Raw genomic sequence first — 26,579 nt, 5'->3', positions numbered from 1 at the left:
CTACACGGCACAACAAGATTTCAGATGGGTACCACGGGTCTACATGTACAACAACACTATTGGCTCTGTTGTGATGCTAGTAATGTGCATGATAAAAGTCAACTGTATACACAATTGAAATTGAAATCAACAGAGCTATTGATAAGAGCAAACCTGTAAAAGAAACATGCGTGAACATACCTGCTGTGCCATTGGAGTTTCGATTGGATCCTTCAATTTAAAAATAAGTTTGTATGAGTAAATACAGTGATAGAAGAGCAAAGCAATCATAGTTAAAAAAGGCGCGCCTAAGCGAGCGCTTAAGCACACCTAGGCTCTAGGCGTTGGCAAAACGCATTGCGCATAACTACGCATAATCTGTGCATAACTGCGCATAAGCATGCGCTTTGGTCAGTAAAGCGCAAGGCGGTGGCAAAACGCACAATTAACGCCTAGCGCTTTTTTGAACTATGATAGCAATGGAATCTTAAATTAGAAAAGTTGTTCTTCAGGTTTAGGCACTTGTTCTACATGAACAGAGTACAGTAAGACGCAAGAATATAATACTAAAAAATAGAAAATGAGCTCATAGACCTTACCACATTCTTGGTTCGGGACCAGTACAGAACAAGGCGTTCCCAGTCATCGTCCAGTAAATGTGTCTCAAGAGAACGTAAGGGAATTTGATGAGTTTCTTTGCCGGTGAAGTACGTTTTCTTCAGGTAATTCCGATACTGCCACCAAGCATTCTTGAAGATAGCAGAGGTATTAGCACAGGTTACCTCATCCTGAGTTTCCAAATCGGTCCTTCTCTATAGAGAAAAATGGGAAAATTTGCTGTATTATAACCATCATGGAGGTAGGATGTATGGGACGAAGCAAAGTAATTGCCATGAATAACATTACTTACACATAACTCCTGGACAAACACCTGCAACTGGCATTTTCCTTCATCTTCAGTATAATATTTCCAAGATGGGAAGATAAGCACATACGATTTAACAACATCAAATGCGATAGATGCTAAACTACGACTAGCTGGTTGTGCTTCCTCCACAAGAATAGGCGTACTAACTGGTGGAGTTGGGGTTCGCCGTGATAGTACTGGCCCTTTGGGCACTGGAGCTGCCTTACTAACTGCTCTTGTTTGGGAGCTCTGTGGTGGAGATGGTTTTGTGTCAACAGGAACTGGGTTACGATCGGCTGGGGTTGGGGTTAGATTGGGTGAAGCTGGTTCTCTGTCCATCGCAGTAGGGGTACAATCTGCGAGAGTTTGGGTTATGTGTGGTAGGGCTGGTTCTTGTGCATGTACAACCGGGGTGCTATCTCCACCAAGAGGTAGCACTGTTTTATTTGAAGACCGTGTTTTTAGTCCGCTAGATACTAGCATCACCCGCTCCAATTCAAGTGGCTGATAAACAGGAAACATAGTTGAATGTACAGACATTGTATGAGAGACAGATGCAATAGATAGTGTGGAAAAAAGAGGGCATGAAATAGTTGACATGTATATTGTTTAACTAAAACGGATAGCATGACATAATTTCACATATATGATGTCTATCTAAACTGGATAGCATAGCATAACATAATTCAAAGATATGATGAATAACTAAACAAGATCGCATGACATAATTCACCTACATGTTATCTAAGTAATCAGGATCGCATCATTTAATTCACATATGTGATTTATATGCTAAACAGAGGGCATTCGATATGATGTCTGAACTAAGAACATGGTGTTGAATATTGTGTATATGATGTCTAAACTATAAAATGCAAGACACCGTATGCATGATATGAGCAGTATAACCGTGCCAAGTTAGAGCATACACCTCAGTGGGGGAATAGGACTGGTCATCTGTCTCTGAATCCATCTCTGAGGAGCTATCGGGACCCAACAAGAGATCTGCTTCGACAGGTAGCACTGTCTGCTCTGAAGGCCTTGTTTTCACTCCAGATTTTTCCATCTCCCACCCAAATGGCTGATTCACAGAAAGAGTAGTTTAATGTACAAACATTGTCGACAAATGGAAATGTAATGAAGAAAAGGATGGGCAAGATATCATTCAAATATGTGATGCCTGGTTAAACAGGATGGCATTGCACATTTCACATATATTATGGCTGGCTAAAAGACATGAGACTGCATAATTCCCATATATGATATAGAAACTAAACAGGTGGCATTACAGAACATGTCTAAACTAAGAAGATGACATATATGATGTCAAAAGCAGGCACTGCAAGGCAACATATGCATGATATGACTAACATCATCATGCCAAGGTAGAGCAAACACCTTGGGGGGTAAATAGGAGTGGTCAGCGGCGTCTGAATCCGTCTCAGAACAGATATCTTCCTCTGGATTACAATCTGGAGAGGGGTGGGGAGGGTTTGCCATTGAACCCACCATGGAGCGATGTCTGCATGACATTGTATTGTCGTGCAAAACTCTTCTCTTTTTCTCTACATGTTCAGCATGACTGTGTACAATATCTGACATTCATACGAAAAAAATATGGTGAGATTATGTAAGGAGAGCATGCAGAAATTTAGAGTGATGGTAACAACCAGTGGATCGACGTTTTTCCGTTGAACCAAAATAGCCCTAATGGATCGACGTGAATGTATAGTAATAAGTGATGCAACAAGTGTACAACCTCTTTGCCGTAGCCGTGTCGACCTCAGGATCATTGGGTTGGTCGCTGAAGCAGTTGAGGCAGAGGTGGCTGTCGGAGGTGTGGAGGGAGATCTGAGGAATCTGTAGACGGCGTCCAGGGCACTGCTCTGTTGTGATGGATCGTTCTGTCGTTGGAGCAGCTCCGGTGAGCCATAAGACGTCAAGGCTTAAGCAGCACAAGACAGACATCGTCAATCTCAAGTGGGATTCTAATAGCATCTCCAATAGATGATGTAAAATGGATGTAAAATTAACATCACCAAAAACCACCTGACTACAACAGATGAGGTAAAAACTGTTGACTCTGAACTTAACGGTCGAAACTGAAATTTACTGTGGACTCTAAACTTAACTGTCGAAACTGAAATTTACTGTGGAATCTGAATGCTACTGTCGAAACTGAACGCAATGGTAGCAGAGAGGCACTTGACATGTAGTTTAGGGAGGGCCTGCAGTTCATCTTCAACCTGCACCCCCCTGAGCCGCCAGCCACCACCGGCCTCGCCGCCGGCCCCAGCGCCGCCTCGCCGCCCCGAAACAACTCGCCACCGCCGCCCCGGCCAGCCCTCTAGGCCCCCCGCCCCCCACCCTGAACCCTAATATAGATAGTGGGGTACCTCTTCGGCGAGCCCCCGTCCCCACTGCGGGTGGTTCTTCCTTAACTCCGGCGAGCCCCCCCAACCCCTGAAAATCGACTGACCCAAAAGTTGATTCAGTCGACTGAAGTGTGGCTTAATTGGAGCAGAGCAACAGCACGAGCAAGGGGGAGAGCAGCAGCAGCAGCAGCTGGGCGAGCGAGCGATCGAGCGAGAGCCGGAGCAGCAGCAGCAGCGCGAGCGAGCGAGAGCCGGCACAGCAACAGCAGAACCGACTGGTATGGATGCCGCCGCCAAAGGGGCCTCGCACTGGGGGAGAGCCGCCGTGGAGATGTCGCCCGCGGCGCCGGCTTCAAGGTAGCCGCTCCATGGGGGTGCGGGATGGAGCACCGTCGGCGCCGGGAGGTCGAGTTAAGGAGAAGGTGCGATGCGATGAGTGTACAACCTATTTGGTGGCGCCGAGTAGGCCTCGACTTCGTCCGAGGAGTCGGTGAGGATGCTGCGGTTCCGGTGGAGCAGGTTAAGGCGGCGCTGTGGGGATGGAGCAGCCGCGATAGACGAGGCGATCGTCGGAGCAGCTCCTTGGAGGTGGAGGACTGGGCGGCTGAACCGGCGGTACGGCGAAATGGACGATGGATCCTCATCCGGGGAGGTGGACGAGGGACGTCGAGCTGTTGCAGTGGACGACGTCGTCGGGGAAGAGGCTCCGGCTAGGCAGCGGTGACGTGGCGGACAGAGGAGGGTGGGGTTTCGCGACTGGAGCGGAGAGGTTATGGCGGCCTGGGATTTCGAATGGCGAAAAGGGGGCGATGGGAGGGGGTGAAGCATGACTGGGACACGCTTGTCCAAAATGTAGGGCGTGTTACAAAAGTACCCCCCACCGATTTGAACTAGCGGCCCTTTCGGCTCAGGGTTAGAAGGGGGATTTCGCGTGTCGGGATTTGGCAGCTGGAGGGAGTTTTCGCGCGCGTTGTAATTTCGGGACAGCAAGGCGTGGGTTGTGAAGGCACCAGTTTTGGGAGCACGATATCTGAATTTTCGGGATATAACAAGACGCGGGTTGAATTTTAGGGACAAGCCTAAAGTGTAGTAATATTGTACTTGTACGTACCAAATCAATTCGCACTTCCCTCAACCAAAAAGAAAACAAAAAAAATAAAACTATTCACACCACACAAAGAGATAGTCTTGCCCCGTTTTACTATACAAATGCTATTCAAAGCTACTCCCTCCTTCCATCTATATAGGGCCTAATGCGTTTTTCGATGCTAACTTTGACCAAATATTAGAGCAATGATATATGACATGCAACTTACACAAAGCACACCGTTAAATTCGTCTGTGAAAGGTTCTTTCAATGATATAATTTTCACATTGTGCATGTCATGTACTATTAATCTTGTCAATAGTCAAAGGCGGTCTTAAAAATCTCATTACGCCCTATATAGATGGAATGAGGGAGTATGAATCCGTGTTATGTCCGATTAAATTTTTTCGCTTGCTGTATAATGCATGTAACCTACTCATACCAACATTTTAGTGCATTCCAAATGTCTATACTACCGCTGCAATTCGAACTAAATTTGAATTCGTTTCTCTATTTCAATAAGAATCTACAATGATTGTTGCCAACTTCAACCATCATAGTTTCCTTGCTATCCGCCAGATATAAATCGGACGGCCTATAATGCAGGATGGTAGGCACACCATCATCAACAACTCCGTTTTTTATAAGAGTAGAGATAAAATATATTAAATGTAGTATAACATGTTCATAACCACACCATGTGTATCACCGTTATATATATTCACACATGCGTCGGTTTGAAACACTATGATAAATTCTTCAAATATCCGAATTCGCTTTTTATAATGAAGTATATATGATCTCTATTCATCTTTTACACCCACACAACCCTCTTATCTTTGTAGCTAGCGCTAACTTTCTCTTGTGCATGCACACGCCCGCATCCCTCTCACCCTCCCTCAACATTCTCTAGCTCCATCGCGCAAATTCGTCTTTTCACTTTAGGTCGTTCACCACGGCGTGTGTAGGCCCCCAGCTCCTTCTTTACAGCACACATCGATCGATATGCCTCTCTAGCCAGGTGTGCCTAGCACAAACACAAGCTTCCCCTCTTCTCTTGTCACTGTCCATGCCTCACTCCCACCACTCTTTTCAGCGTTCTCGTACTCGCACACTCCTCCCCCTCGATATAGTATGTCTCTCGTACCACCTCCTACATGCATCCCTCTCTCTCTATCCTTCTCCTCGTGCCTCATTTGCTTCTAACACACACATGCATGTATACCGATCGATCTCCCAACATATACCTAGATCGACTTTAACTACCCCCCCCCCATCGATCGACGTACCTCACAAGTTATGTCTCTCCTTTCTCTAACAAAGGGCGATTGATCTTCCTATGTAGTTAGTCTGCTTACCACAGCCACATCGTCCCCCCTCATCATTCGTGCATGCCTCCTGACCCGCCTCTCACACGCACGTGCACAGACAACAAGCAGCCATCTCCTCTCTTATTGATATTGCGGGCGTGCCCTCCATTTGTCTAGCAAGCCTATCCCACCATTTGTTAGAAGCAACTCCACTACCACCCCCTCCAACACTCTAGCTCTGTCTCTCTCCCAACCTTATTCCTCCCCTGCACATATGCATGGATGCCGATCGATCTCCCTTAATACATGAGGCAGATCGATCTCCTTAATACATGAGGTAGGCCTCTCTCCTCCTCCACACATATACCAGCCATTGTACCTCTATAGTTAATTGGTCCTCCCTCTTCCCCCACCACACACCGATAGTCGAGCGCTGCAGGTAGGTATCCATGCCACAGAGACAAACTGCACATGTCCCATCTCACGTTCCAGTAGGCCAGCCACTCTATATCTTTGACGTGGGCACACACAAATTCAATGGCACTCTTTATCGATCGCGCACGCACGCACACACACACATCATCCCTCTCTTCGATTCTATGGACACCTCAAGCCGATGATACCTCCACTTTCTTCTCGTGGATCGCCCCCTCTATATATATGTTATATCCAGGACTCTATTTCACAAACATTGCATATGTTACATTTTTTGATTGACCCCCCCAAAAAACTCTCAAGAACCCATACACTATATCTCTCTAGGTTTGTATCTCTCTCACACAACCCCACGTAGGTGGTGTACGTATACAAGAAGAGAATAGGTGCACCGTGCACGTACTCACGCTTCGTGCCCAGCCACACCCGCGCGGGTACACGGTGGAGCTCATTTCTTTACGAAATGGCAGCCCACGTGCTAATTTGAACGCCTGTAGCGGTTGTTTACCTAGGGAGGTCGTGTACCACGCGTGCACGAAACAAAGCTCGACTTGATGCGTTGCCGCGTTATTTTTAAATAAAGTTATAGCGCTCAATGGCACGTACACAGAATATAAAACGATTTTTATGGAGAAAAAGGTAGTACGCTCACTATATACAATGGAGCCTGCCTGCGTGGTTTGTCGCTCTTCAGAGTATCTCACACAAGGCTGCGGTGGCCTCTCTCTCTCTCACCGTTGGTCACTGATCCGGCCGCATCCCGTCCGCCGAGGGAAAGGGAGTGCGGTGGCCTCTCTCTCTCTCTCTCACCGTTGGTCACTGATCCGGCCGCATCCCGTCCGCCAGGGGAAAGGGAGTGCGGTGGCCTCTCTCTCTCTCTCACCGTTGGTCACTGATCCGGCCGCATCCCGTCCGCCGGGGGAAAGGGAGGAAGTGCAGCGTTTCTCCGTTTGATGGCGCCGAGGCAGCACGTCCCGATCTGCGGTACACGCCGTTCTCTCTGACCAAGCTCCGGCGCGGCAGGGCCTACGCCACCTGCTCGCAGATTTCGCCCGCCGCCGCTCACCTAGTTACATCCCGACGACCTCCAGGTATCCCCTCCGGCCTTGCTCCACTGCCCGTCTTCCCACGTCGCTGCATGTGGATCTTCCATAGTTCTTTGCCCAAAACGTAGCTCGTCCGGCGTACTTTCCATATTGCATTCTCGTCCTCACACCGTTTTAGACAAACACAACCGTGTTGTTATCTTCCCTTAGGACAAAAAATATGCTTCTTTTTTGTCGTCGCATGTGTCATCAACTGTTATTGGCCAGTAATTGTTTCCTTTCAACTCGTTGCTATTGCGACCTTTTGGTGAACTGCACAAATCACTTTTGTCTTAAGAGTGTTTTGTGCAGTTGTACTAAAATGTCACACGGGCAACGTCTCTACATTTCAGTGCGACTGCACAAAGGGAGATTGGTTTTGCTCTATCCTCCTCATCCAACTCTGAGCCTAATCTTCTCCAACTAGTTACTCTTATGAGAGACTGCAAAGGTGACCGGCTTCTATTTGTGTGTTTATTGTTTAATCAACAGTCCTCTATTATCGTAATCACACTTAATATCTTTGGAACAGGGACGCTCAGCTCTATTTTAGTGGAACTGCACAAAATGATCGGAAATGTTGCATGCTCCAGACAGCTACTTTTTTCCCAACATGCCTTGTTGATTTAGACAGAGCTGGGGGGGGCGTTGCTGCCAATGAAAGCATGGATCAATTTTAATTTAACACGTTCTCACAACTCTGTCTTTAGTTGCGATGTAATTATTAGCTCTGATCTGCTAATAATTGACATGCATTAGCAAGGAAGTTAGTTTTTTATTGTTTCCGAAAGAGCATCGATGGCAAGACACGCGAAACAAAAGCTGAAAGCTCACACCATTGTACAATTTCATGTCGCTGGAAAATTATTTGTATAGTACGTAAATTATGTAAACAAATGATGGAAGCTTGATAGCATTGCCAGAAGCCTCTTCATCATCCGGGTCCATGTGCCATGCACAAAATTATACTCCTTCGTTCCTAAATATTTGTCTTTTTACAAATTTCAAACGGGCATATTTTAGAGTGTAGATTCACTCATTTTGCTTCGTATGTAGTCAATCAAATATGTGCCAGTCCATTTGAAATCTCTAAAAAGACAAATATTTGATTAGTCACTCGTTGAAATCTCTAGAAAGACAAATACTCCGGAGTATATCTAAGAACCGAGGGGGTAGTGCACAACCGCATGGGAGACTCAGCCCGGTCGTTGCGCCGCATTAATAGTGAGTAATGAGCAGTCAAATCATAAGCCCCACCTTTCCCAGTGTAAGTTGCTCTGAAGAAGAAACCATCAATATGCTCTTCTTTGAATCCGCCCATACTACTCCATCCGTCACTGTTTATACAGCACGCTTCAGAAGAAAAAAATCTGTGGGACCAAGGCGACTAGCGATCGGCCTGAAAAATAGCATTGGTAGTTATAGCACGGCGTCTATTACTAGAGGGAATAATGCGTACACACATGCATGCAGTGCTTCCACCCCGGGTACACACATGCATGCACTTACTCCACTCCGTAGTAGTACAGTACATGGAGAGAAAATTGTGGACTTGATTGCGGTTACCACGCCCTAATTAATTGAGCATTAAGCCAAACGCGTCTAAAGTCTCTCTGGTGGTGGAAATGCATTGAGAGAAATGCATCATAATGAAGCGCGCCCTGTAAACTGTGACGGAGGGAGGAGTAGTATGAAGGTGCAAAACCAAGTACGCGTATGGCCACTCGGTCAACGCACCTCCTCTTGGCATATCACTGACATGTGGGACAGGAGTGTGAGCAAACCGATCTCAATTGACGGCAAAGAGCCAACCCACCGTTCCTTGAGAGAGACGAGGAGCGAGAACACACAGACATGTTGGAAATATGCCCTAGAGGCAATAATAAATTAGTTATTATTATATTTCCTTGTTCATGATAATCGTTTATTATCCATGCTAGAATTGTATTGATAGGAAACTCAGATACATGTGTGGATACATAGACAACACCATGTCCCTAGTAAGCCTCTAGTTGACTAGCTCGTTGATCAATAGATGGTTACGGTTTCCTGACCATGGACATTGGATGTCGTTGATAACGGGATCACATCATTAGGAGAATGATGTGATGGACAAGACCCAATCCTAAGCCTAGCACAAGATCGTGTAGTTCGTTTGCTCAGAGCTTTTCTAATGTCAAGTATCATTTCCTTAGACCATGAGATTGTGCAACTCCCAGATACCGTAGGAATGCTTTGGGTGTACCAAACGTCACAACGTAACTGGGTGACTATAAAGGTGCACTACAGGTATCTCCGAAAGTGTCTGTTGGGTTGGCACGAATCGAGACTGGGATTTGTTACTCCGTGTAAACGGAGAAGTATCTCTGGGCCCACTCGGTAGGACATCATCATAATGTGCACAGTGTGACCAAGGAGTTGATCACAGGATGATGTGAGTTACGGAACGAGTAAAGAGACTTGCCGGTAACGAGATTGAACAAGGTATCGGGATACCGACGATCGAATCTCGGGCAAGTAACATACCGATAGACAAAGGGAATTGCATACGGGATTGATTGAATCCCCGACATCGTGGTTCATCCGATAAGATCATCGTGGAACATGTGGGAGCCAACATGGGTATCCAGATCCCGCTGTTGGTTATTAAACGGATAATGTCTCAGTCATGTCTGCATGGTTCCGGAACCCGTAGGGTCTACACACTTAAGGTTCGATGACGCTAGGGTTATAGGGAAAGTATATACGTGGTTACCGAATGTTGTTCGGAGTCCCGGATGAGATCCCGGATGTCACGAGGAGTTCCGGAATGGTCCGGAGGTAAAGATTTATATATGGGAAGTCCTGTTTGGTCACCAGAAAAGTTTCGGGTGATATCGGTAATGTACCGGGACCACCGGGAGGGTCCCGGGGGTCCACCAAGTGGGGCCACCAGCCCCAGAAGGCTGCATGGGCCAAGTGTGGGAGGGGACCAGCCCCAGGTGGGCTGGTGCGCCCCCCACCAAGGCCCAAGGCGCATGGGAGAGTGGGAGGGGGCAAACCCTAGGTCCAGATGGGCCTTAAGGCCCACCCTAGTGGCGCCCCCCCTCTCTTCCCCCCTTGGCCGCCCCCCTAGATGGGATCTAGGGCTGGCCACCACCCCTTGGGGTGGGAACCCTAGAGGGGGCGCAGCCCCCTCCCCCCTATATATAGTTGAGGTTTGGGGCTGCCCAAGACATGAGAACGTCTCTCTTCCGGCGCAGCCCTACCCCTCTCCCTCCTCCTCCTCTCCCGCGGTGCTTGGCGAAGCCCTGCGGGATTGCCACGCTCCTCCACCACCACCACGCCGTCGTGCTGCTGCTGGACGGAGTCTTCCCCAACCTCTCCCTCTCTCTTTGCTGGATCAAGGCGAGTCACCGGGCTGCACGTGTGTTGAACGCGGAGGCACCGTTCTTCGGTGCTTAGATCGGAATCAACCGCGATCTGAATCGCTACGAGTATGACTCCCTCATCCGCGTTCTTGCAACGCTTCCGCATCGCGATCTACAATGGTATGTAGATGCACTCCCCTTCCCCTCGTTGCTAGATTACTCCATAGATTGATCTTGGTGATGCGTAGAAAATTTTGAATTTCTGCTACGATCCCCAACAAGACAGGCTCGCACAGAGGCCAAGATATATTCGAGCATGGTTGGTTGATCGATATCATTCATTACATGTTGGGCTGCCATTTTCCACCCTTCTCCGGAATAAACGTGTACTTTATCAGAGATAAAAAATAAGAGTACAGACGCTCCACCATGCGGTTCTAGTAGTAGTACTACTCGTACTACTGCGCTTGGCTCTTCGCCTCTTCGTGAAGTCGAACAATGATGGTACTCCGCATGTTGGGTACTACAGTGTATGCCTCTGACAATGTGACACCGAATGGACTGATGCATGTCCACCGAGGGTAGGTTGCATTAGTCAAAAGGCGTAAGCGAGCTTCACCTTGTCCTGCAAGCTTCTCCTCGTTCTGCGAGTTGACGGGACACACCAAAAAGTAGTGCTAGTCCATACTCCCTACTTTCCGGTTAATATGGCTTAATCTTTTTCGCGGGTAAATGAGAGAGCTTTATTCATATATAAGCATTCTTAGGACGATCAGCCAAGACACTGGTCACTAGGAAGCGAGGTACCCCGCAAAAAAAGAAGTAGGAAGCGAGGTGTTTCATCAAGCCAGCTCTCGGCCACATTCAAAGTGCAGCAAGCACGGGTCGCAGGAAGATGCGCCGCACGGTTCGCACGAAGATGCGCCGCAAGGTTTGCTGACCTGTTTACTTTGCGCTTGGATGTTCGCCTATTTGGGAAGTCGAACAATAATAGCACTAGTAGTATAGTGTATGATTCTGGCAATCTGACACCGAATTAACTGTTGCACGTCCACCGCCTGAGCGAGGGAGAGCTTGCATTAGTCAAAAGTTTCTCCTTGTCCTGCGAGCCACCGCGCGCAAGCTTCTCCCGTCCTGCAACCTTCTCCTCGTTCGGCAAGTTGACGGGACACAGCAAAGTAATGCTAGTCCATACTGCCTCCTCTCTGGTTAATATTGTCTTAATTTCAAACGAGATAAATACACTGTCTGTCACTGTATATTTGTAAAAATACGGTCAGTGGACTTCATAATACGCTCATTGCGCTCAATATATATATTTTCCGGTGTTTATACGGTCACTAGCTCACCCTGACTGAGTATGTGTGTGCATGCACGTGTAGGTTGAGCACTTGAGCGTGACCGTGTGTGTTCCGTCGTGTGCTCGGACATGCATGCATTAGGGCGTCGCGCGCGTTTTTGCGTCCATGTGTACGTGTGACTGTTGCATACACGTAGGGGGAGTACGTGTAGGGGCCACTAAGGAGCAGTCAAATCACACAGTAAGTTAGTCGGAAGAAGCAACCATCATTTCACTCTTGAATGACACGTACGCAATATAAAATGGTTGATATGGAGAGAAAAAGAAAACCACTATATATACACTAGCAGGAGCCTAAGCTACAAGCCTGCTTGCTTAGGTTGCTCTCTTCACAAGCATAGAACGACGGGACTGATCCCGCAGCTGGGGGAAGGGAACAATGTTCTGCGTAGACGCAGTCGACATCGGCGAGGGAGAAAACCCACAGTCGGTGCGTCCCAATCGGGGGTCACCGCGGTATGGGCCGATGTCGCGTCCCAACCACCCTTCTAGCTACAGCCTGACGTCCCAGGTAGTCCATCTTCCTTTTGGAGCCGGCTGCTCCACTGCCGTAGCTCCATCTCCATGTCGATCTTTCTCTACTTCTACCGGCTTCTACTTGTGATGAGTTTATGTCTCATGAACTAGTGCCAGTACTATTATTCTAATCACACTTCTTCAATATCTTTGCCATCAGGGATGCTCAGGTCGATTTTAGTGGAACTGCACAAAAGCATCGTATGATCCGAGGGTGCCAGCCGTCTTTCCTTCGACAGGTTCTACCTGGCCAGGAAATTAAATCATGTTTAGGGTTTAGGGTTTAAGTCGTAGTGACCCCATCAGTAGTTTTTCTTTCGTACACGCTCTCACATCTTTTTTCTTTAGTTGTGAAGTAAATATTGGCTATGATCTGTGAATCATTGAGATGCATCAGCATGCGTGTTAGTTTTCCTTTGTATTTGATGGAATGTTGTAACGGGGCAACCTTGGAATAGGAATGAAAATGGAGTGGAAAGTTTCCGTTTTTCCGGAGAAAAAATGGAAATGGAGAGAAACCAACGTTTCGTTTCGTTGGATCGCGCCATCGAGCAAAACCAACATTTAAATCACGTCTGTCGTGTTCGTGTCTCACCCTCCTCCACGGCTCGACCCCACACGGTCGCTCGGCATGCCACTCACCGCAAACCGAGTATACGATAACTTTCCCGCCTGCTTGTCGATGGATTGCGCCATGGAGTACTAGCACTACTGGAAGAGATTGACGAGTTGGGGGAGGACAGCTAGCTGTAGCTTGGACTCCCAAGAACTTTTTACATGTATGTTGTAGCCGGCTATTGCGACCTTTGAACGCGGAGCAGCCGCGTGCACCCGAAAGCGGCGCGGGCGACGCTCTCTCGGCCGGCGCGCCGCTTCAATGCCGGCGCCAGTGAGAGGTCGCGTCCGCTCTGGCCGGGCATGAATGCGGCACTGACCGTTTCGGGCGGGAAGCATGCGCGGGTGATGAAGAGGGTTCGGGTTGGTCAGGACCGGCCGTGGCAGCGGTCCGGACGTGCGCAAACAAGAGATGTTGTACGTTAATATTGCTGCGTATATAATTAACAACGTAAATAATGTGCCAGTTGGACAAATATGATTGGAGATGGAGATGGAAATGGAATTTTACGTAAACACGGATATGCATGTCTATGTCTATGTGTGTGTGCGCGACGACTCTCGCGACCTGGAAGCGGGGGCGTGTTTTTGATCGAGTTTTCTTTCTTGGTACGTTAGAAAAATTGTCCGCCAGTTTTCGTTTCTTTTTTCCGGGAACGCGCGTATTCTATTTAAAACCACTGCTATGGAGAGATTTTTTTACTCCATTATAGCCTCTTGTTTGATAGAGTTTCTCGCGTCTCGCTCTCTCACCCTCTCCATATCAAAACAAGATGACAGTGTCCACTCTATCTCTCTCCTCACCGATGGTCACAGATCCAGCCGAATCCCATCCGCTGCGGGAGGTGAGGAGGTGCAGCGTTGACGTTGTCGCCGTCGGCGACGGAGGAAGCCGATGCGCACCGTCCTCTCGGAGCCGGCGCTGGCACGGACGAAGATCCTCCGCGCCCTTGTTCGTTGTCGTCGTGTGGGCATATCCCGCCCGCCCACCTGAGGTATAACTTCTTGTACTGGTCCAGCTCCCCAGGTCGCTGCGTGCGGGTTTTCTTCTATGCGACTACTCCCCAGCTCCCCATGCATAGTAGCTAGGGTTCGTCGGCTGGTCCAACATCACCTGCTAGTACTATTATGGAGGAAATGCCACTCGATAAGTTGTCCTGATTTATGCCTCGGTGGAGGTATACATGTTGTTTCGACAAAAAGTACATGGTGGTTGTGCGGTCATTGTCCATATGGTGGTAGTACTATCACTGGTTAAATAAAGAAATGCTTTTTTTCTCGGGTATCCTGGTTTAGTTCCCATCAAGATAATTATGATGCTTCTGTTTGTTGGTGTACTTTTCATTAATTCTTATTGACAATTGAGATGTCGTTGCTAACACTTTTTTATATTTTTGGAAACAGCGATGCGTGTCTCCATACCCGGGCATGTCTTCCTCAATTTTAGTGGAACTGCACAAAATTGGATGGCCATTGTTGTTCCGCCTCACTGTCCTCTGCCACGTGGTTCTTCCTTCCTCGAGCTTGATTACTGAGAAGAAACAGACCACAGTGAGGATTTGTCGAACTTCATAGGTGCCTCACCCAAACTTGATGCCAAATGGATGATGCATCACCATGATGACCTATCGATGCTCATGGTTGCGCCTCATGGTTGCGTCGGCTGGTGAAGCAGATCGATTTTCAATGAAAAACAACCTATCTTCCATCAGTGCTCTTTGCTTGTTACGCACAAAGATGATATCCTTCGTCAGTTCACCTTGGTAGCGTTGGAGACGCAGACGTCTTTCACGTTGGTGCAATTTTATCACACAATTGGCTATGAACCAAATGTTTCCTCGAAGAAGGATCGACGTTGGTACTAAGAGCATAAGTTTTGTATTGATTTCTAAGCCTTCTCACAACTTTGTCTCCAGCTCCCCTGTAATTTTATTTGTCCAGCTATTAACTTTGATTTAAAAAATGGTGTGGACTAAAAACCCGGATGGACGTAGTAGCCCTCCATTTTTATATACTCCGCATATTAGATTTGACTGAAGTCAAACTTTGTAATACTCTCAAACCTTTCCGATAATTGAAATTAAAATTCTTTATTTGTACACACTCTCACACGTTTCCGATAATTTGGCGCATGTGTGGTTGTTCACTTAAGGGAGGGTAGTGTACCACACGTGAAGGACAGGAAGTGCGACCAGGACGCGTGGGCGTGGATCGTTAGTTCATCGGAAGTAGTACTAGTTTTCTTCACTATACATTAAATAAAGTGTTTCGTTTCGTACTTACACAATTTAAAACGATTGTTATGGAGAGAATAAGAAAACCACTCCACTATATATTAGTCGTATACACGAGAGTACTATATGGACGCAGCTTCATTGACTTAGTGCACCTGCCTTTGGATTTATGACAGGTGGGCCCAAAATGTGGCTGGCTCACCTGTCATACAGCCAAAAGTAGGTGCAGTGAAGGCACCGGAGCTCAGTCCGTACTACAGTAGTATATATATATATAAGCGGGAGCCTCAACGCTTGTTCGCTAGGGTTTGCACTCTCCACACGCTCGCCGCACTACATATATGTTACACGCTGGAGGCTCAGTGTTCATTTGCTAGGGTTTGCTATATTCACAGTCTCTCACCCTCTCTTCACCAGATCTAAACAAGACTGCGTTGGCCTCTTGTCTCTCTCTACCCCCTCACAGCTGGTGAAGGAGGCGTCCGTATCCCGTCGCACCGGGAAGGGGAGGAGGTGCAGCGTTCACTCTATCGCCTTCGGCGAGGGAGGCAATCCACTACCGGCTGCACTGTTCTCTTTCACCCAGCGCCTGTGCGGGAGGGCCACCGACCCCTTCTTCCTCGCTGCCGTACGTAGTGTGGGCAGATCCGGCCTCCCGCCGCACGCCTTGCCACATCCCGACGACCCTAAGGTATAAGTTTCTTTGAAACCGTCGTTGCTCTAGCTGCATGTGGATCTTTTTCGATCTGTAGTCGAATCTAGGTCTTGGTTCAAAGAGGAAAGAAGGGTGCGGTGGGCTGGAGCAAGAATCTAGGACGTGGTACAATGAGGAAAGGAGGGGCGGAAAGTAGTATAGACTGGCTATCCAGCCGCTTTGTAGGTCGAAAAGGGAAAAAGGGGGTAACCCAGTACACACATCTGTAAGGAACCGATCTCTTTGTTGAAAAGGGAAAGAAACTGGAAACTGGGGGGGTCGGGTAGTTTGTGCAGGACTAGATTTGCTGCCCTCACATAGGAAGAAGGTTCAAAGAGAACAAATATGGGACCAGCGCATATATGCTGCTTGGCTACATACTCTGCATCACCCATTTATACGTGTGGACGCACATGGTGCTGGCATGTCCCATACAGCTATTTTGCTGTTGTTAATCTAAGAATGCCGCCGGAAAATTGAAGCAATGCCACTGTTAAAAGTAAATTACATTTTTTAACGAATGTTGTTTCAAGAGAATGTCTCTGTTAATATGAATCAATGCAACCGTTTTAGAAATGCTACTGTCCTACTTTGTTTTCCATCCAAGATAAGTTAGATGCTTCTTTCAGTCACCGTTTGTTTCATCCTCCTTTATCGGCAAGTAATTGTTTCCTTTTTTGCCTCTGTTAAAACAGGGCTATCGATTCAACTTGTTGCTATTGCGACATTTTGCTTCGCTACTCGAAACACTTAAGTTTTAAGAGTGTTTTGTGCAGTTCAACTTGAATGTCACACCGGTGACTTTGCTTAATTTTGGTGGAACTGCACAAAAGGAGATCGAGATTCGTATTTTACCTTTGCCGGTCTCATGAAAGGTGAGTATAGGCCTTCATCCACATGATTGTGCAGTGTGCTTTGAGATGTTGTGCGACTTGTATTGGTACTGTTTTAAATAAATGTTGAATTTAAGCTATTCTATTGTTGTCTTTTCCCATTAAGTAGTGAACAAAAATGGGACCAACCCAGACATGATGCTTGTTGCTTTGTTACAACAAACTCTGCATCACCCCCTTTATAAGTAGATGGAAGCACATACTGTTGTTGCGCCCACTCTCCCCTGGAACTGTTTATGCTTTTCTTTAATCTAATGCCGTTGGTAAAATTAAGCAATGCCACTCTTAGAATTAATTAACTACTGAATCTTAGTTCAAAACTGCAACACTTGTTAGGAATGGTACTATCCTGCTTTGTAGTTCTTTCTACATGTTTAACCAAGGGATTGTTAAGATAATGTCTCTGTTAAAATGAATCAGTTGCATTGTTTTAGGAATGGTACTTTTCTGATTTGTCGTTCTTTATACATGTTGAAACAAGGCATTGTTAAGATAATGTCTCAGTCAATATGAATGAATCACACTGATGGAGAATTGCTACTCTCCTGCTTTATTTCCCATTAAGATAAAGTAGATCAGTAGATGCTTTTCTTCTGGGAGTACAAGTCATCAACCGTTATTTCTCAGTAATTGTTTCCCTTATACCTATTGTTGCTTACAGGGATATCAAAATTAAAGCTCGGTTTTATTCCGACTTCGATTTTAGTTGAACTGCACAAAAGGAGCCAATGTGTCCAAGGCAAACTGCTGCATTACTGGGTCCAGTTGGTCGTTCCACTTTGCAGAAAGAAGCAGCCACTGTTTGCGCTACATTACAGAAGGAATGACCGAGAAGCTTTACAGAGTATTATTAGACACCAGTGACATGACTAGTCTGCAGAGACCATTGGCAATTTAACAACACGTGGAGTGCCGTGGGCAAAAAGTGCCCAAACAAGTACAAGAAGCTACAACAGGACTCCACGATCATAGGCATTACATATTTTGAATGGGAAAAGCTTGTCAAAGTTTAATCATTGATGTTAGCAAGAAGACGTTAGTTTAATATATTGGAATTGGAAAACCTTGTCAAAATTTGCTCATTGATGTTAGCCAGAAGACATGCATTTGATATTTTTGAGTGGGACGCCCTTGCTGTGAGCAGCGTCGAGTGTTTTTTCCTATTCCTGTGTTCAGTTTAGAAGTAAATAGTTACTCTGCTGAGATATTCTTGTGTTAAGAGTTTGTTCTGAATATTGTCTATGTAATGCTAGGCCTTGTGTTTGATTGAAAAGTTGAGCTTGGAATGTTGTGGCATGCGGCATCACGAGCTGTTCACCGTGCCTCCTGAGAATAATGCTTCGTATTGTTTTGCATGTCGATCTAATGCCAGTGATTTGCTTGTTAAGAAGATCATCCTCTTCTGTTGTTTCCGTGCTTAAGAAGTTCATCGTCTGATGTTTCATTCATAGCCTATACGACAAGGCGGGTAGGTTAGACGTGAAACCATATGATCTTCCGACCAACTCATGATATTAGGCCGTGATTGGATCATCGTTTTCCAACCAAAACCGCTTGTAAAACTGACGCTTGTAAATTAAAGCAGATGGTCTCGGGCGAAGGCGCTTGGTTGGTCGATTTCGACTAGTAAAATATCGGAAGTACTTCACACACGATAAAAACGCTGAACGACACTCGGACGATTGCTAATCCAGCCGTTAGCTGCTGTTTCAGCCTTGCCCATGGATGGCATGATACGCACGTCGTGCATGTATCGTCCGGTAATGTCGTCCATATAGCAGTGCTCGTAAAATATACACTGGTCTCTCAAATTACACGCGTAACCCGCCGGTTTTACTTACAGACCTTGGGCCCTCGATTTCATTACGCCTGTATTTTACGCGTTGTTTCCGATGACGAGTAAATTACACTTGTATGTTAATACAGGTTTGAAATAAACCAGAGCTCCCAAGCGCGGCCTTACCGTTTCATGCCGTCTCAGTTTCTCGAAGGTGCTCATAGGTGTCTGATGATCCTAGCTTCCTGAATGAGCAGCGGGCGCTGTAGCAGACCATCCGTAGGGCCCGCGAGGTCCTCTCCATTGTCCTTCGAGTTGTTGCGCTCGCCGTGGCGCCGAGCATTGTTAACATCGTCAACGAACATGAGGATTCAGGAGATGACTTTATTTTGACTGGATGACACTAGGGACCCACTAGGGCCATAGGCATACGTACGCAAGTGCCTCCTTATTATGTACAACTATATTTTTTTTGCTTTCTCCTGGTTTCCTCACATCACGGTCCCACACCATTGTCAACCTATGTAGTCAATATAAACGAGAGAATTGCACAAGGTGCGGCCGACAGCTGGGACCAAGAAGCTCGAGCAGTATTTGTGTTTTTGAGGCGTGAGCACTGCAGAGTTTTTTCTTGGCGATGATTTCGTTGTTGTTCAGAGGATAGCATGGTATTAATTGGGCGGGCTGTGGCCTGTCTAGCCCAGGCCAGATATCCAGCCTAGATACTAATTTTTTCAAGATGAAAATGGCTAGCCCAGCTATACGTCTTTTTGAGGAATACCCAGGCAAAGTCAACTTGTTATTCTCCGCCCCGCTGGGCTGCAAATCTTTCCTAGGAGGGATGCATTAGGCTTAACAGGAAAATGGGCTTTAAAAAATAATAAATGGGATGTAATTATAAAAACTGGGCAGTAACTATAAAAAAAATGCACCAAACACGAAATTAGTTTATAAAATATTATTTATGGATTTTGAAAATCTTAAATTTTCATTGTTGCGCGCGCAATGTTTCGTTGGATTTTTACGTAATACAAATTTATATTTAATCTGACTAGAAATTTTGGGATAAAAATATTTCGGATCCCATCAAAATGTGGGAAATTTTATTGAATTCTGTCTTCAACGGTTGGTTGAAATTATTAATCGTTGTCCTAGCTAGAAAATGGGCTGTACTTTTAACAAACTGTAAATGGGTTGTTGTAAATTCCATTAGAATTCAAAAATGGGCTGTACATTCTTACAAAACGCAAATGGGCTATAAGTTCTCTGCCACACACTTGTGGGCCTGCTAAGAGACGCGTCCCCTAAAAAAATAAGTTGACCCGTATTCAAGGCTTTGTCAACTTATTATAGTCAACACACGGTTCTAGCAGCAGTGGCCGTTGGATGTCTATCCAACGGATGTCGTGCTTCTTCTTCAATCTCGGATATTCTTAGCTTCGGCCGCCCAAAAAATGATTCCTCCCCCTGACATCTGGGCGCACCATTTCGGAGGCTGACTTGTGGGCCTACTAAGTTGGAGCGTACCAAGGGCTTTGTCAACTTAGTCAATATAAACGACTCTAGCTTCAGTGACTGTACGATGTCCATCCAATGGCCGTAGTGCTTCTTCAACCTCTGGTCTTCTTGGTCCAGCCGCCCAAAGCAGCGCCGGTCGTGCCGCCTGCTCCTGCCTCCCGTGGCCGGCTGGGCTGCCGCGGAGGCCTCACCGCCCCCATACTACTCCCACCGCTGGCCAGGCCATCCCTCCACTCACCCACACCCCTGTTATTCTGCGGCGACGGCAGCCTCCCACCGCAGCCGAACCAGTGAACCCTCGTACTCCTCTCCGCGCAGGCTTCCACTGCTGCGTCTTCCCCAGCTCCGCGTCGTCCCCTTCCTAGGCCTCGTCGTCGTCCACCGCCCTGGTGCTCTCGGCGCGGCGTGGTCAACAACCGACTTCCATCGGAAGAGTACTGTACATGGAGAGGCTGACAGCTGGGTCCACGGCGGCCGCAAGGAAGTGCCTCCTTATTACGCGCAAAATAATTATTCCTCCACCTGACAGCGGGGACCCACCGGACGGGCCACCAGTATTTTGCAAAAAAATCTTTTCCCCCTGACTGCTGGGACCCATCGGACGGGCCACCGTATTTCGCGAAAAAAACGTTCCCCCCGCTGTCAGCTCGGACCCACCGGAAGTGCCTCCTTATTACGCACAAAAAAAGAATACTCTCCCGGCTAGCTAGGACCCACCTTGGTGGGAGGCTGACTTGTGGGCCTACTAAGTTGACGGGGACGAAGGGCTTTGTCAACTTAGTCAATATGAACGATTCTAGCTCCAGTGACCGTACGATGTCCATCCAACGGCCGTAGTGCTTCTTCAACCTCTGGTCTTCTTACTCCAGCCGCCCAAAGCAGCGCCGGTCGTGCCGCATGCTCCTGCCTCCCGTGGCCGGCTGTGCTGCCGCAGAGGCCTCACCGCCCCTACTATTCCCACCGCTGGCCAGGCCCTGCGGCGACGGCAGCCTCACACCGCAGCCGAACCAGTGAACCCTCGTACTCCTCTCCGCGCGGGCTTCCACTGCCGCGTCTTCCCTGGCTCCGCGTCGTCCCCTTCCTAGGCCTCGCCGTCGTCCACCGCCGTGGTGCTCTCCGCGCGGCGTGGTCAACGTAGTCAAGGAACGACTTCCATCGGAAGAGTAATGTACGTGGAGAGGCTGACAGCTGGGTCCACGGCCACAGCCCAGTTTTTTTGTGATTTGCCAAGTAAGTCGCTTTGTCAGGCCTGTTGGGCTGCAAATCTTTCAAGACGAGGAGAGCTTTCATTCGGCTGGCCGAGAAAATGGCCCATCAGTAATGAGAAATGGGCTGTACATTTTTAAAACACATCAAAGCGGCAATTAGTTTCAAATATCTTTTTTTCATTTCAAGATTTTAATTTACATTAATTTTTATGCGTGGAGAATTTGTTGGATTTTATATTGATATACATTTATTTTTAAAATCAGTTTGAATGTGAGTTGAAATTTTGGGATTAAAAACAGTTCGGACCGCACCGAAATATGCAAAATTTCGTATAATTTTTTAAGCGTGGCCACAATATGGGTTGTAATGCTAACAAAAAGAATATGGGCTCCAAAAAAACATTAAGAATTAGCAAATGGGCTGTAAATTATTAGAAATAATGGCAGATGGGATGTATGCTGTTTCCACAGATTTGAGGCTTTCCTAAAAAAAGGTTGACGCACAAGCACTGACTGTTGGATGTCCATCCAACGGCCGTCGTGCTTCTTCAATCTCTGCTCTTCCTGCTCCAGCCGCTCAAACAAGCGCCGGCGGGACTGCCTGCTCCCTCCTCCCCACGGCCGGCTGTGCTGCCGCGCAGGCCTCACTGCCCCACCGTACTCCCATCGCTGGCCTAGCCATCCCTCTACTCACCCACACCTGCTGTTATTCTCCGGCGACGGCAGACGAACCAGTAAACCCTCGTACAGTCGTACTCCCCTCCGCGTGGGAAACAACTGCCGAGTCTTCCCTGCCTCCGTGTCGTCCCCTTCCTAGGCCTCGCCGTCGTCCACCGCCGTGGTGCTCTCGGCGCGGCGTGGTCAATGTGGTCAACGACCGACTTCCATCGGAAGAGTACTGTGCGTGGAGACGCTGACATCTGGGTCCACGGCCGTAGCACGGAAGTGCCTCCTTATTACGCGCAAAATAATTATTCCTCCACCTGACAGCGGGGACCCATCGGACGGGCCACCGTATTTCATGAAAAAAACGTTTCCCCCTGACTGCTGGGACCCACCAGCTACACCTTCGCACGCAAGGAAGTGTGTCCGGGCAAAAAAAAAACGATTCACCCCCCTGATTGTTGGGACCCACCAGCTACATCTTCGCACGCAAGGAAGTGCCTGACAGTCGGGACCCACCTGGTCGAAGCGTACGTAGCATTGTCATTCTGGTCGCGAACGTGTACGTACATATATACTGGTGGATGTAGAGGCGCGCATGTGTCGTAGTAGAGGCGCGCATGTAGCATGTACACGTACGTACAGCGGCCAGGGTGCAAGAAAGAAAATACGGCCACATATGTGTACATACGGGCGGGGTCTCGAACACCTACTCGCGCATACGTACGGCGAGGGCTCGTTGACATGGCTGGGTCGGAACGGAGAAACAGCGTCGTCGTCGTGTTCGTGGGGAGGCAACGGAATGCGTCGTGTTCATCGGGAGGCAACGGAACGCGTGGGAGCCAACCGGCTGGGTCGGAACGGAATGCGTGGTCGGATTCACCGGGAGGGCTTGGACGGAACAGGCGATGGAAACGAGGCCGGGCATACCGCACAACGGAGGGAACGGACCTCCTACGTTCGGAACGGGGTCCTGTTGATCGGCAGGGGTGTGGCGTACCGCAAAACGAAGGAAACGGACCTCCTACGGTCGAAACGGGGGTCCTGTTGATCGGGAGGGGTGTGGCATACCGCAAAACGGACGAAACGGACCTCCTACGGTCGAAACGGGGGTCCTGTTGATCGGGAGGGGTGTGGCGTACCGCAAAATGGACGAAACGGACCTCCTACGGTCGAAACGGGGGTCCTGTTCATCGGGAGGGGTGTGGCGTACCGCAAAACGGGACTCCACGGGATACTGTTCATCTCCACCGTCGACCTCCTCCAGCCTCCACGGGCTCCTGTTCATCCAGCCTCCACCGCGCGCTACTCCACCAGCTACTGTTCAACCACCCCTCCACGGGCACCCCTCCACCGGCTACTGTTCATCCAGCCCTCCACACCACGGGGTCCTGTTCAACCACCCCTCCATGGGCACCCCTCCACTGTCTACTGTTCATCCAGCCCTCCACACCACGGGGTCCTGTTCAACCACCCCTCCACCGTCTACTGTTCATCCAGCCCTCCACCACACCACGGGTCCTGTTCATCCAGAGGCAACGCCACCGCTCACTGTTCATCCAACTCCCCCCCGCAACGCTCACTGTTCATCCCAGAGGCAGCATCGATCGGCTTCAGTTAGCAGCAGTAGCGAAGGAATCGCTCGATCGGGTTCAGTTAACAGCCATCGACCGATCGCTCGGGTTCAGTAACGCGTAGCCTGCAGTGCAATCGCTTGGGTTCAGTTAGAGCCCAACGCCTTGCTCGGGTTCAGTTAGAGCCAACGCCTCGCACACACGCGCGTACGTGTACGAGAGAAACGCACATCGCTCGGCCCCCGACCTCCCACCGTAACCGGGAACTCCCCAAAAATTTCCTCGCCCTCGCTTCTACCACGGTTATTTCCGTCATGGACGGCCCAAAGAATGTCATGCAGCTGCGTCCCCGGCCCGCCCAGGACGAAAAGCCCATTTTCTGTCATGATTTTTTGTCATAGAAGTAGGAGCCCACCACATCTATGATGATACCGGGTTTTGTCACAATTATCGTCATAGAAGTGTCATATGTATGACAGAAAAAAAATTCGTTCGGCCCAAAATGTCACGGATGTGTCTTTTTTTTGTAGTGCATCTTCCAGCACTCACCTTTGGGTGATGTGCTAAACCCTTTAAAGAATTTGTCCTCAGAGAAGGACTCACAGCCGAACTATGTTCGGTTCGAACTAGGGGCTGAGGATGGAGAATTTTGCTTCCCACCTGCCACCCACTTCATAGCCACTATCGAGGACTTAACCGACATACCTGATTATGGCTCCGAAGACATTGACGGTATCGACGACGATGCCGACAAGGAGCAGGGCCAAAGCCCGCCAGTCACCGGACGTGGGACGGCCACCACTTCGTACGACGTGTACATAGTCGACACACTTAAAAAGCGCGCAACGATGGCACCAGAGAAAATAGTACTCCAGACGACGACGAAAACAATGAAGACCCTGTTGGAGCAAGATCCGAACAGGAGGAACAGGAAAATGGGCAAGCCAGCCCCGATGAACAGGCCCTGCCCAGTGACAATTCGGAGGACGACAATTACCTTCCGCTCTCCGAAGAAGAGGTAAGCCTCGGCGACGAAGACTTCATCGTACCCGAAGAGCCCCTCGAGCAGGAGCGCTTCAAGCGCAGGCTCATAGCTACGACAAGGAGCTTGAAAAAGAAGCAGCAACAGCTTCAAGCTCACCAAGACCTACTCAACGATAGATGGACCCAAGTCCTGGTCGCCGAAGAATACGGCCTTAGTGGCCTGGCCAAAAGCTACCAGATGCATAGATTGCTACGTCAGTTCGATGACGAGGCGTTGGAGCCCGTACCATCATCACACAACGCGGCAAGTCGCCAACAACACTGTCCGGATAAAGAGGCAACTCAAGCCAAACACCAGACCGCCCCACCTCGCCGTAAAGGCGGGAAACACACAGCTCACGATTGCCAAGACAACTTGCAGTGGGACTTGGACAGCAGAGTAGGACACTCAAGACCGATCTACGGATCGCGAAAGCATACCTCGACACGCGACGACAACTACCTATTCGGACGTGACAAGCCTAGCCACGCCCAAGCCGAAAACCGCAAATGGACTCCTTCGGAGTTACGTCGCAGTGTGGCCCAACATAGAGGCGCCGCACACCCGCTTTGCTTCACCGATGAAGTAATGGATCATGAATTCCCCGAAGGATTCAAACCCATCAACATTGAATCATACGACGGAGCAACCGATCCCACGGTATGGATAGAAGATTTTATCCTCCACATCCATATGGCCCGCGGGAATGACCTCCACGCCATTAAATACCTCCCACTAAAGCTAAAAGGGCCAGCTCGGCACTGGTTAAACAGCCTGCCCGAAAATTCCATAGGCAGCTGGGAGGACTTGGAGGAGGCTTTTCTCGACAACTTCTGAGGAACATATGTCCGGCCACCGAACGCCGATGACCTAAGTCACATTGTCCAGCTGCCCAGAGAGTCAGCCAGGAAGCTCTGGACTCGGTTCTTAGTCAAAAAGAACCAAATCATCGACTGTCCGGACGCGGAAGCCCTTGCGGCTTTCAGACATAGTGTCCGGGACGAATGGCTTGCACGCCACCTCGGTCAAGAAGGACCTAAATCCATGACAGCCGTCACTGCTCTGATGACCCGCTTTTGCGCGGGAGAAGACAGCTGGCTCGGTCGTAGAAGCAACAGCACCAGCGACCTGGGCACTTCCGAAATCCGAGACGGCAACGGCAAGCCACGACGAAGCAAATACAACAGTCGCAATGATAATGAAAGATCACGCGACACAACGGTCAACGCCGGATTCAGCAATCCCAAGCCCGGTCAACGGAAGAAGCCATTCAAGGCGAAACGAGATGAACCATCCAACCTAGACAGGATATTGGACCGACCCTGCCAGATTCACGGCCACCCCGACAAACCAGCTAATCATACTAACAGAAATTGCTGGGTCTTCAAGCAGGCCGAGAAGCTCAACGCCGAACACAAGGGGAGGAGGCCGCCAGGCGGCAGGGACGATGGAGAGGTTCACCAACGAAATAACGGGGGCCAGAAGCAATTTCCACCCGAGGATCAACTACTCCCGGAGCAAAAATAGCAGTCCGGCTTCCGCCTCCCAACTCGTACACCTACAAAATTTGTGCCGCGCATACATAACTACGCACTCAAGATACCATGGGCATCAGCGGAAGCACACTACAGACAAGCCTGCAAGCATCCCCGTAACATTTTTTATCCATTTTCTTTTTATTTTTTCCTTCACTATCCCTTTAAAACAGGTGACGAACAGGGCAAACATCTGAAACTGGCTCTATCGGAGTTCGGATCCATACACTCACCTAAGGGGCTATTTCCATCAAGGATTCCCCTCGCCGAGGACTGGCGGCGTAGATGTGCGACAGGAGGTCCAAAATAACTTTTTGTAGACCGCACTCCCTATTTTGAGCCTGTACTATGCCCGTTCCTCCGCCTCCGACCCCGAGCATGTCAAATAGCCGGGAGGATGGCTTTTATATATAGTAATCATTGGCATATTGCTCAGGTCC

The sequence above is a fragment of the Aegilops tauschii genome, chromosome 4 (genome assembly GCF_002575655.3).
Source record: "Aegilops tauschii subsp. strangulata cultivar AL8/78 chromosome 4, Aet v6.0, whole genome shotgun sequence".
Lineage (NCBI taxonomy): Eukaryota > Viridiplantae > Streptophyta > Magnoliopsida > Poales > Poaceae > Aegilops > Aegilops tauschii.
Note: the sequence above shows the minus strand (reverse complement) of the source record.